Below are 8,957 nucleotides of genomic sequence, written 5' to 3'. Positions count from 1 at the left end.
TAATAAGTTTTGTAATCCCGGCGGAAAAACCGCAACTTTTTTTGGTGCTGCAGTCTAATGTATATCCATACATGAGCAAACATGCCATATGGAGTTAAACCGCGCGGTACCATACCGCTTCTGCTTGAGCAAACCTTTATAATGAAAACAGCTCTTATAAAGATTTTATTTTGTTGCTTTAAATAGAAAAGGTACACATAAAGATCTCTATCTTAAACTGAAGCATTTTCATCTAAGCTAAGGGCCCGTTGTTGATTTTGAAATTTCAGCAAAAGTCATTATAAACCATTTATGAGATTGAAAACGAAAAACGTGAAGCGCATGCAATACGAAGCATTTGATTTAATTGACAATAGTCGAACTATATAACATAGACCTAAAATTTCTACAGAGAAAGTACAAATTTGAGACCGATTTTAAGGGGTCGTTATTCATATATTCACATTCATACATACATATATTACCCTTCATATCAATTCAGGTCTATTACATGCGCCCCACGCTTTTCATTTTCAATCTCATAAATGGTTTATAATGACTTCTGCTAAAATTTCAAAATCAAAAGTTATCTATACAAATTCTATGGGGCTAAGAAATATTATTTTCTAATTTTTAGTCCATTTATAAAAGCGTTGTATATTAAAAAGTTTTGTTTTATTTTATGTACAAAATTTTGCAATAGATATTAAAATAATTCAACTTGCAATGAAAGAGAACAGAAGACTATGCAAGCAAAATGTTGTTTGCTTGCGTTTTGTATAAACATACATATGTATGTACATCATACATACATATAGCAGCAGTCAATTTCATTTAAAGAAATGCCGTGTCGTCCACTTCCGCTGTAGCGTATGTAAATGGTGCATATATTTAGGCGCAATATTTAACTTCTTCTGGCGGGGCTACATCTAGAGTCTTCTAATCGTATCTCCTTGATATGATGCCTACAACGAGGTTCATATCTAGACTAGGTTGATATCCAGAATTTGCCATAAATAGCTTTTTCTGGTTTTACGTTCTTTTCATATTACGCTCTGTTAGCCATAAACTTTATTGTGTTTTGACCGCCTTTGCATCAAGACCCCTGGACCATATAGGGAATTCATTTATATTTTAAATTGCATTGTCATCGTGATTGGAACTATGCTGAAAATTTCAAGTCTCTACCTTGTCGGGAAATTAGTTTAAAATCGATTGGAAATTTCCGTGGGATGACCAAGTTAAATAGAAGCTTCTAAAAATGTATCAATTGTTCATGGAAAAAGGAGGCATGTCGCCTCCCATTCATACTAAAACTTTCTTAATACATATCTCTGGAAGGATAGAAAATCTCTGGAAGTATTTTATATTTGTTATGGAGATTTATTTTATAAGCGCCGTACTGACAGAAAAAATTTCAGATAATGGAAACTGAGAGCCGGCTTCGGCCATATAATCTAAAGCTCTCATGATGCATACATACCCCTTCCGTGAAGCGCGATCGCGTGGGAAGCATTTTGCTGCCCATGTTTAAAAAGCTGTTGTGTTGCAATTAATAGTCAAATGAATTTTATTAAGCCAGAATGAAATATAAGCTAAGCGAAAGAGCAACATTTATTAAGGTTTTACTGTTGTATATAACAACGCTTAATCTTTACAAATTTGTTGTTTGAAAAATAGCATGCAGTTTTTGCCCCGGGCGGCAAAATGCTCATGGCGCGAGCGTTGATACATATATTGGTGCACACACATGCATACTTCCGGCGAGGAGACATCTACCTCTAGAATCTTTGATATGATACCTATGGATGAGGTTGATATCTAGACTTGGTTGTATAGATACTTTGCCATAATACCTTGCTATAAATGGTATCTGGGCATACAATATTGTAAGTTGATAAAAGCGTTGTAATACAAATAATTAAGGAAATCAATGGTAAGGCTCTCTACATTCTAAAGAAGGGCTTCCGTAATTTCTTTTTACTCCTCCTTTTTTCTACTGCTTACATATGTACATACATTTGTATGTCGAGCCCTAACCGCCAAAAGAGTAAGCAGCATTTTTTTAATGCATACGTGCTCCTAGATCATTAAGATCAATTTCTGCATCCTTATATACATGTAACGGGTGATTTTTTAAGAGCTTGATAACTTTTTTTTTAAAAAAAACGCATAAAATTTGCAAAATCTCATCGGTTCTTTATTTGAAACGTTAGATTGGTCCATGACATTTACTTTTTGAAGATAATTTCATTTAAATGTTGACCGCGGCTGCGTCTTAGGTGGTCCATTCGGAAAGTCCAATTTTGGGCAACTTTTTCGAGCATTTCGGCCGGAATAGCCCGAATTTCTTCGGAAATGTTGTCTTCCAAAGCTGGAATAGTTGCTGGCTTATTTCTGTAGACTTTAGACTTGACGTAGCCCCACAAAAAATAGTCTAAAGGCGTCAAATCGCATGATCTTGGTGGCCAACTTACCGGTCCATTTCTTGAGATGAATTGTTCTCCGAAGTTTTCCCTCAAAATGGCCATAGAATCGCGAGCTGTGTGGCATGTAGCGCCATCTTGTTGAAACCACATGTCAACCAAGTTCAGTTCTTCCATTTTTGGCAACAAAAAGTTTGTTAGCATCGAACGATAGCGATCGCCATTCACCGTAACGTTGCGTCCAACAGCATCTTTGAAAAAATACGGTCCAATGATTCCACCAGCGTACAAACCACACCAAACAGTGCATTTTTCGGGATGCATGGGCAGTTCTTGAACGGCTTCTGGTTGCTCTTCACTCCAAATGCGGCAATTTTGCTTATTTACGAAGCCATTCAACCAGAAATGAGCCTCATCGCTGAACAAAATTTGTCGATTTCGCACATTTCGAACCGAACACTGATTTTGGTAATAAAATTCAATGATTTGCAAGCGTTGCTCGTTAGTAAGTCTATTCATGATGAAATTTCAAAGCATACTGAGCATCTTTCTCTTTGACACCATGTCTGAAATCCCACGTGATCTGTCAAATACTAATGCATGAAAATCCTAACCTCAAAAAAATCACCCGTTATATAAAATAGTACCCTGAAATGCCAGCTTAATAGGGGTGTGTTTGGGAACTTATTCCGAGCTTCCCAAAAAAAGGGTTGCCGCCTATATGAAAAAATTAAAATTTTTTATATAAGTAAGTTCTGTCTGAATACTAAGCCAAGGCTATTTAAGAATACAAATTTCCGTATAATTTGCCACCCGTCTAAAAATGGAACATGACTTATATTCTTTTGGGAATATTTCGGGTTTTCGGAACTATTTCGGGTTTTTCGAGACTACTTGGAGATTTGAAGGGTTCTGCGTGCTATATCGGGATCTTCGGGATGGCGTTTTCGAGATTTTAGGGATTCTGGGGGCTATATCGGGATTTTTGAAACTATTTTGTGGTTACGAAACTTCCTCCAGATTCGGTACTGTATCGGGATTTTCGTGACTACTTCAGAATTTTCGGGACTAGTTCGAGTCCCAAAAATCTCTATATAGCCCCAGAATCCCTAAAAACTAAAAAAACCCGTAATAGTCCCAAAAATCCCGAGAGTCCTGAAAAATCCGAAGAAGTCTCGCAAATCCCGAAATATTCCCGAAAACCCGGAAGATTTTCGTAGTACTAGAAGTTGGAAGATACTTGAATATCGTGTTTGCGTTGCATAAGAAAATATTGGTTAGTTGAAAAATCGCAAATTGATTCGCTCTACAAATCAAATCACAAATAAATATTATTTCTTATTTTAGTCTAAGATCGGACAAATGCATGAAATTTAACGTGTTAATAAATATTTTGGAATGAGTTGGCTGATAAAATCCTGGCCAGGACATGTTTAAGTAAATATTCAAAAATTATTATTATATTTTTTGAATTCTGTACTCATATGTTTAATGAACAAGTATTAAGCCTATAGATTGTGAAAACGTTGGCCAAAAGCAAATATGCAATATTTTTTTGTATGAAGTAGGAGCGGGAAATAATGTTACTCATACGCCATATCGTACATGGCTGTAATCGTATATATTCGTACATGGCGTATGAGTAATATTTTCTATATTTAAGGTTTTTTTCATTCGCAATGCAAACTAAAAATTAAAATATCTTGGGAAAATTACCTGATCTAGAAAAACGGTATACAGATCCGTAATCTATGGCCCAAAATTAAGTTTACGTGTCTTTGCGCTTTTTTTGGTGCGAAACACGTAAGTACGTAAATGATTTAGAATATTATTATGCATGAATATGACAAAAAAATCTTCAATGTATTGTTTCAATATTACAGTCGCAGCAAGTCCGACGATAATAATAATAATAATAAGTAGGCGCTTACACATACGTTAGTGTTTGTCCGAGCTTCTCCTCCGAATTTTGGCGTGCGCCTTGATGTTGTCAAACAAAGAGGAGGGACCTACAGTTTTACGCCGACTACGGACGGCGCACATAGGTCGATTTTCAAGTTTTATGTGGCCAAAAATATTTTATCGCCTCTATCTACTCAAAATTGTTTATTAAATATAAAATCGAAATAATTTGTATTACAGATAGGTTATATTAATAAAATATATATATTAGCCAATAATTTACTATTTAAAATTGACTACATATGTTAATAAAATATGTATACACTATAATGCACAATATATAAACAAAATTCATTGGTTTATTAGTTTTCGCTTTCAGAATCTACGCTGGCTTCAAACGATTCCTTTGTCACATCTTTGACAACGGATTTAGCGGGTAACAGCAGCTTTATTGTGTCTGCGGGAAACGACATTGACATTTTTTTCTTTTTTCGGTCATGAACCGAAATACTGCTTAAAAACGGGTCCGAGCTCAACAATAATCGGTTATATATGTCACGGTTACATTCTTCACGAGACAACTTCCGGGAATAATTTTCTCGGTACATCCGGAAGTGTTTGTTTCAGGCCTCTTGAGCCTCTTCCGACAATTATCGTGTTGGTAATAAGGAATTTTGAATTATAGCGGCGCCGTGGATTAGTATCTTGTGCATTGTGGGTGTCATAGGATGCCACGCGTAAAGCTCCACATATAACTTGGCGGTGTCCAATGCATATTCGTCGTATTTTGTAGAATCAATTTCGTAGCCACTAGATATGGTTAACAATATAATTTTTAACCGGTAAATTAAATTATGGTCAACACCAGTGATATCTGCAGCTAATTGTGGGTTTTCGAAAAATCGTCGGCTTGTATTGCCATCATTGGTGTTACCACAACTTGCTTTGGGCATATTTATAAGTAAACCCGTTTCATTGCGAAACCTTTTTTGAATAGTCTTTTGTTTTTTCTCCAACTGTTATTCTTCTGCTGTTCTTTTTGTTCTATACTTTTTCACTGGCAGTTTGTAAGCCAAATATAAAATGCTCTCAAATAACCTTATTCTGGCATGCAGAACAGGCAGTCCAAAATCAAGAGAATCAGGGTTAACGGCATACCTTTTGTCCAGATTTTTAAAGTCTTTCGATGTTGCTTTACATAAATAACACTGACTAGTTGATTTGGTATCGGTTGCGGCAATGCAAACCTTACCGTCAATCATCGTCATCTTAAAAATATGCCGGAAAATGAATTTACTTCCTTTCAAGTTGATTTCAGTAGCATCTAAGTTTTTTATAGAATGTTCAACGAAACTAATTTCTTCTTTCGTGACGTCTGTACTTTCTTTGATGAACCTAAATCTTATTGGCCGGCAAACTCTAGGAGATCATGGAGCCGGGTTCTGCCAAACAATCTTTGATTTTTCGTTTCCACAGACGATTTCTAGCGGCACAAAAGAGCTAAGGAAAATAATCCGAATCAGAAGGATCTTCAAATTTTTGTTTGTATTTAGCTTGCTGGGAGCCATCACACCCCCACTTGCATATTATTGTAAGTGAGTTCCTTTCGTCCTCGCTAAGAGTTAGGAGCACCTCCCCTAGATACATTGATAAGCGCATAATTGTCTTGTCGATGGTAGCATTCCTTTTTAGCTTCTAATAAGCGATCATAACAGGGATAAAGAGACGGATTGGTATTTCGTATTACTTCGAACTTTTGTCTCGTTAAATCTGCTTCTACAAACATAGCTACTGCTGCATGTGGTGTCAATATATTAGCTTTTTCCGTACTTATTGAGGCTTTATATGCTCTTTTGTATTTTCCCGCGCGTGATGGTGATTTGGCGATTTCATGGAGAATTTGCGGGGCGTCCCTCTGTCCTTTTGCTCTTAGAGTAGCTTGTGCAGCATGTACAATAAGCGCATCTTCGCGCACTTTACTCTTCGAATGATTTCGATGGACGGCCAGGGCGAAAATGTGCTTGAATTGGAAGTTCAAACGTCCCATTTAACAAAGACTGGTTAGTTTTTAGAAAAATATATTCCTTTCTATGAGCTTTAAGCCACTTTTTCTTAAGTGCTGCTTTGAAATAAGATAGGGTTTTCTTTAGACTCTTCATATTTTCAGCTGAGTAAGCATGAGAAGACAACAGGTGATTTTCTAATAAATCTAATTTTTCGTCCAACGATGTCAAGTTCTCTCCTTGCATTTGATCGTAGAGATATTGGCGAGTTACTTTTCTTGTACCTGACGAACTGTCACCACCTACATTAACGAAAATATGCCTTAGAATTGAAAACAATACAACTATTTTTTTATTGTAACTTTCGTACAAGCGTGTAAGAAACCCTCTATCTAACAAAACTGTAACTATCTGCAGCTGAATTTTATGCAAGGAACAAACTAATTTTACTAGGTATCATGTTCAAAACTAATTTCCAGGCGATCGGACGCGGAAACATACCAAAACTGGTTTTGAACACAAAAAAGTGTCATTTATTTTTGTACACAATATCCTAACTAAAAAGAGTTCAAGCTATACATTTATAATTATTGAAAATCGTAAATACCGTTAACGAATGTTAATAATTACCAGAAGTGTCTGAATCCATCACAATTACTTAACTCAATTGTCTTTAAATTAAAAATATACACGTTACAACAGGCGATTACACAAAGGTGAAAAAAAACTATAACGTGCGTTTCAGAGATAGCTAAGCTCCGACTACCTGACAGCTGGCGCAAAGTGTGGGATGGAGCGGAGGGGGTGGAATTATTGTTCCTCAGCCTATTTTTAAGCTGTGGGAATGCTTTTTTATACAGTTGTGACAACTTTCTAAAATCCAGTTATGGCCGGTTAATTAGCTAAAATCTACCTATGTGCGGCGATTGTATTTCTATGAGAAACTGTTTTTCATGGCAGAAATACACTCGGAGGTTTGCCATTGCCTGCCGAGGGGCGACCGGAGTTAAGAAAAAGCCGTTTTCCTAAATTTTTTTTGCGATGTGGCTTTGACCTGGGCTTGAACCCGAGCGATTCGGAGTGGAAGCGCGCACTGCTTACCACTACACCACAACGGCCGCCTACAATGAGAAAGCTCACAATTTCTGAAACTTCAAAAAATTGTATTAAACGTCTAAAATTTTAAATAAAACTAGGTACTTTTTTGTATCACGGTTGGTTCTGCACTTGTAATAGTATATTGCCATGGAAGAGATGTTTTAATTTGTGGCGTTTGTAAAAAAAGTGATAGGAAAATAATATAGTTTTCTGAGGATACATTAAAAAAATGTCAAACCGTTTTACAAAGCCAGACAAAAACATAACCTTAAATATAAAGATGTTATTTTGCCTGATGAATATATGGACAGTGGCTATGACCGGGAATGCTATAAAGCATTCGCAAGGCTTACGACAAAATTTTCCACAATGCTCTTGGGCTAAACATATCTGCATAGATTTATAAAATTAAATTTTGGTTTATTAAATTTTATACTAACAGCTTTGGGCCAGTTTTGGAGTGCCATTTTAATCTTAGATCAAGTAAACTGCATTTAAATTGAACAGCTGGCTAACCTTAGTTTAAACCAGCCACCTCGAGCGTTTGAACTAAGTTTAGACCACAGCCGTTCACTGAAAAACCGGCCCTTAGGATGGCGTTATTTATTTATTTGTTCAATGATTTATAGAGTATATGTGAAACCGTGAACCTCGAGCGTTTGAGCTAAGTTTAGACCACAGCCGTTCACTGAAAAACCGGCCCTTAGGATGGCGTTATTTATTTATTTGTTCAATGATTTATAGAGTGTATGTGAAACCGTGAAGATTGATATTAAGTATTTCTAGTCTTAATTGTAATCCTTGTTATTGTTTATAGTATTGTTATTTCTATGCATGAATGACATGTACAGTGAATAGAAATAATGATAGTGAACACAGTTACGGGTAGACGGAGAATGACAAAATGCACCTAACCCTCCACAAATATTTCATCCATGGGTCACAGATAATATCCCACGCTTTGTTACCTATGGTCAATTTTCACAAGAAGCTCTGAAAGTACGAAACAAATACCTTAAGACCTACAAATGTTTTATATTTGTCTCGCAAGTACAGCAGGAAAAAGACGAATGAGGATATATTCAACAGATTTTTGATTAGTTCCGACCCTGTTATATCTAATATGAGAAAAATTGCCCGCAAAAATGGGAGGATTTGCCAAATGAAGTAAAACATTTGATAATTATGGAGAATTCTAGTGATGATGAAGATGTTGATAGCGATGACAATGACGCAAGCGAAGATGATTATTGTTTTTATTGAAGGTTATATTTTTAAACTAGTTTCTACTTAACAAAAACATAGAGAAAATTTTTACAATTCGGATTCATTAATATATGTATGAAAATTACCTATAAAGGACAGTGATGTTTACCTTTTCATGAACAATTAACAAAATAATTATTATTACATTATTTGACAACGTGGGTGAATTAATCTGCGCTATTAGGAAATCTTTTGAAAGTAGAACTTCCGTAAAGTTATGATGTTGATGACAAAAATAGTGATGAACATAATGATGAGGATAATTATGATAATGATAGTGATG

This window comes from Rhagoletis pomonella, unplaced genomic scaffold (assembly GCF_013731165.1).
Source record: "Rhagoletis pomonella isolate Grant_MI unplaced genomic scaffold, Rhpom_1.0 Rhpom_scaffold_00888, whole genome shotgun sequence".
Classification (NCBI taxonomy): domain Eukaryota; kingdom Metazoa; phylum Arthropoda; class Insecta; order Diptera; family Tephritidae; genus Rhagoletis; species Rhagoletis pomonella.
The sequence above is the reverse complement of the archived record's forward strand: the minus strand, read 5'-3'. Positions refer to the sequence as shown.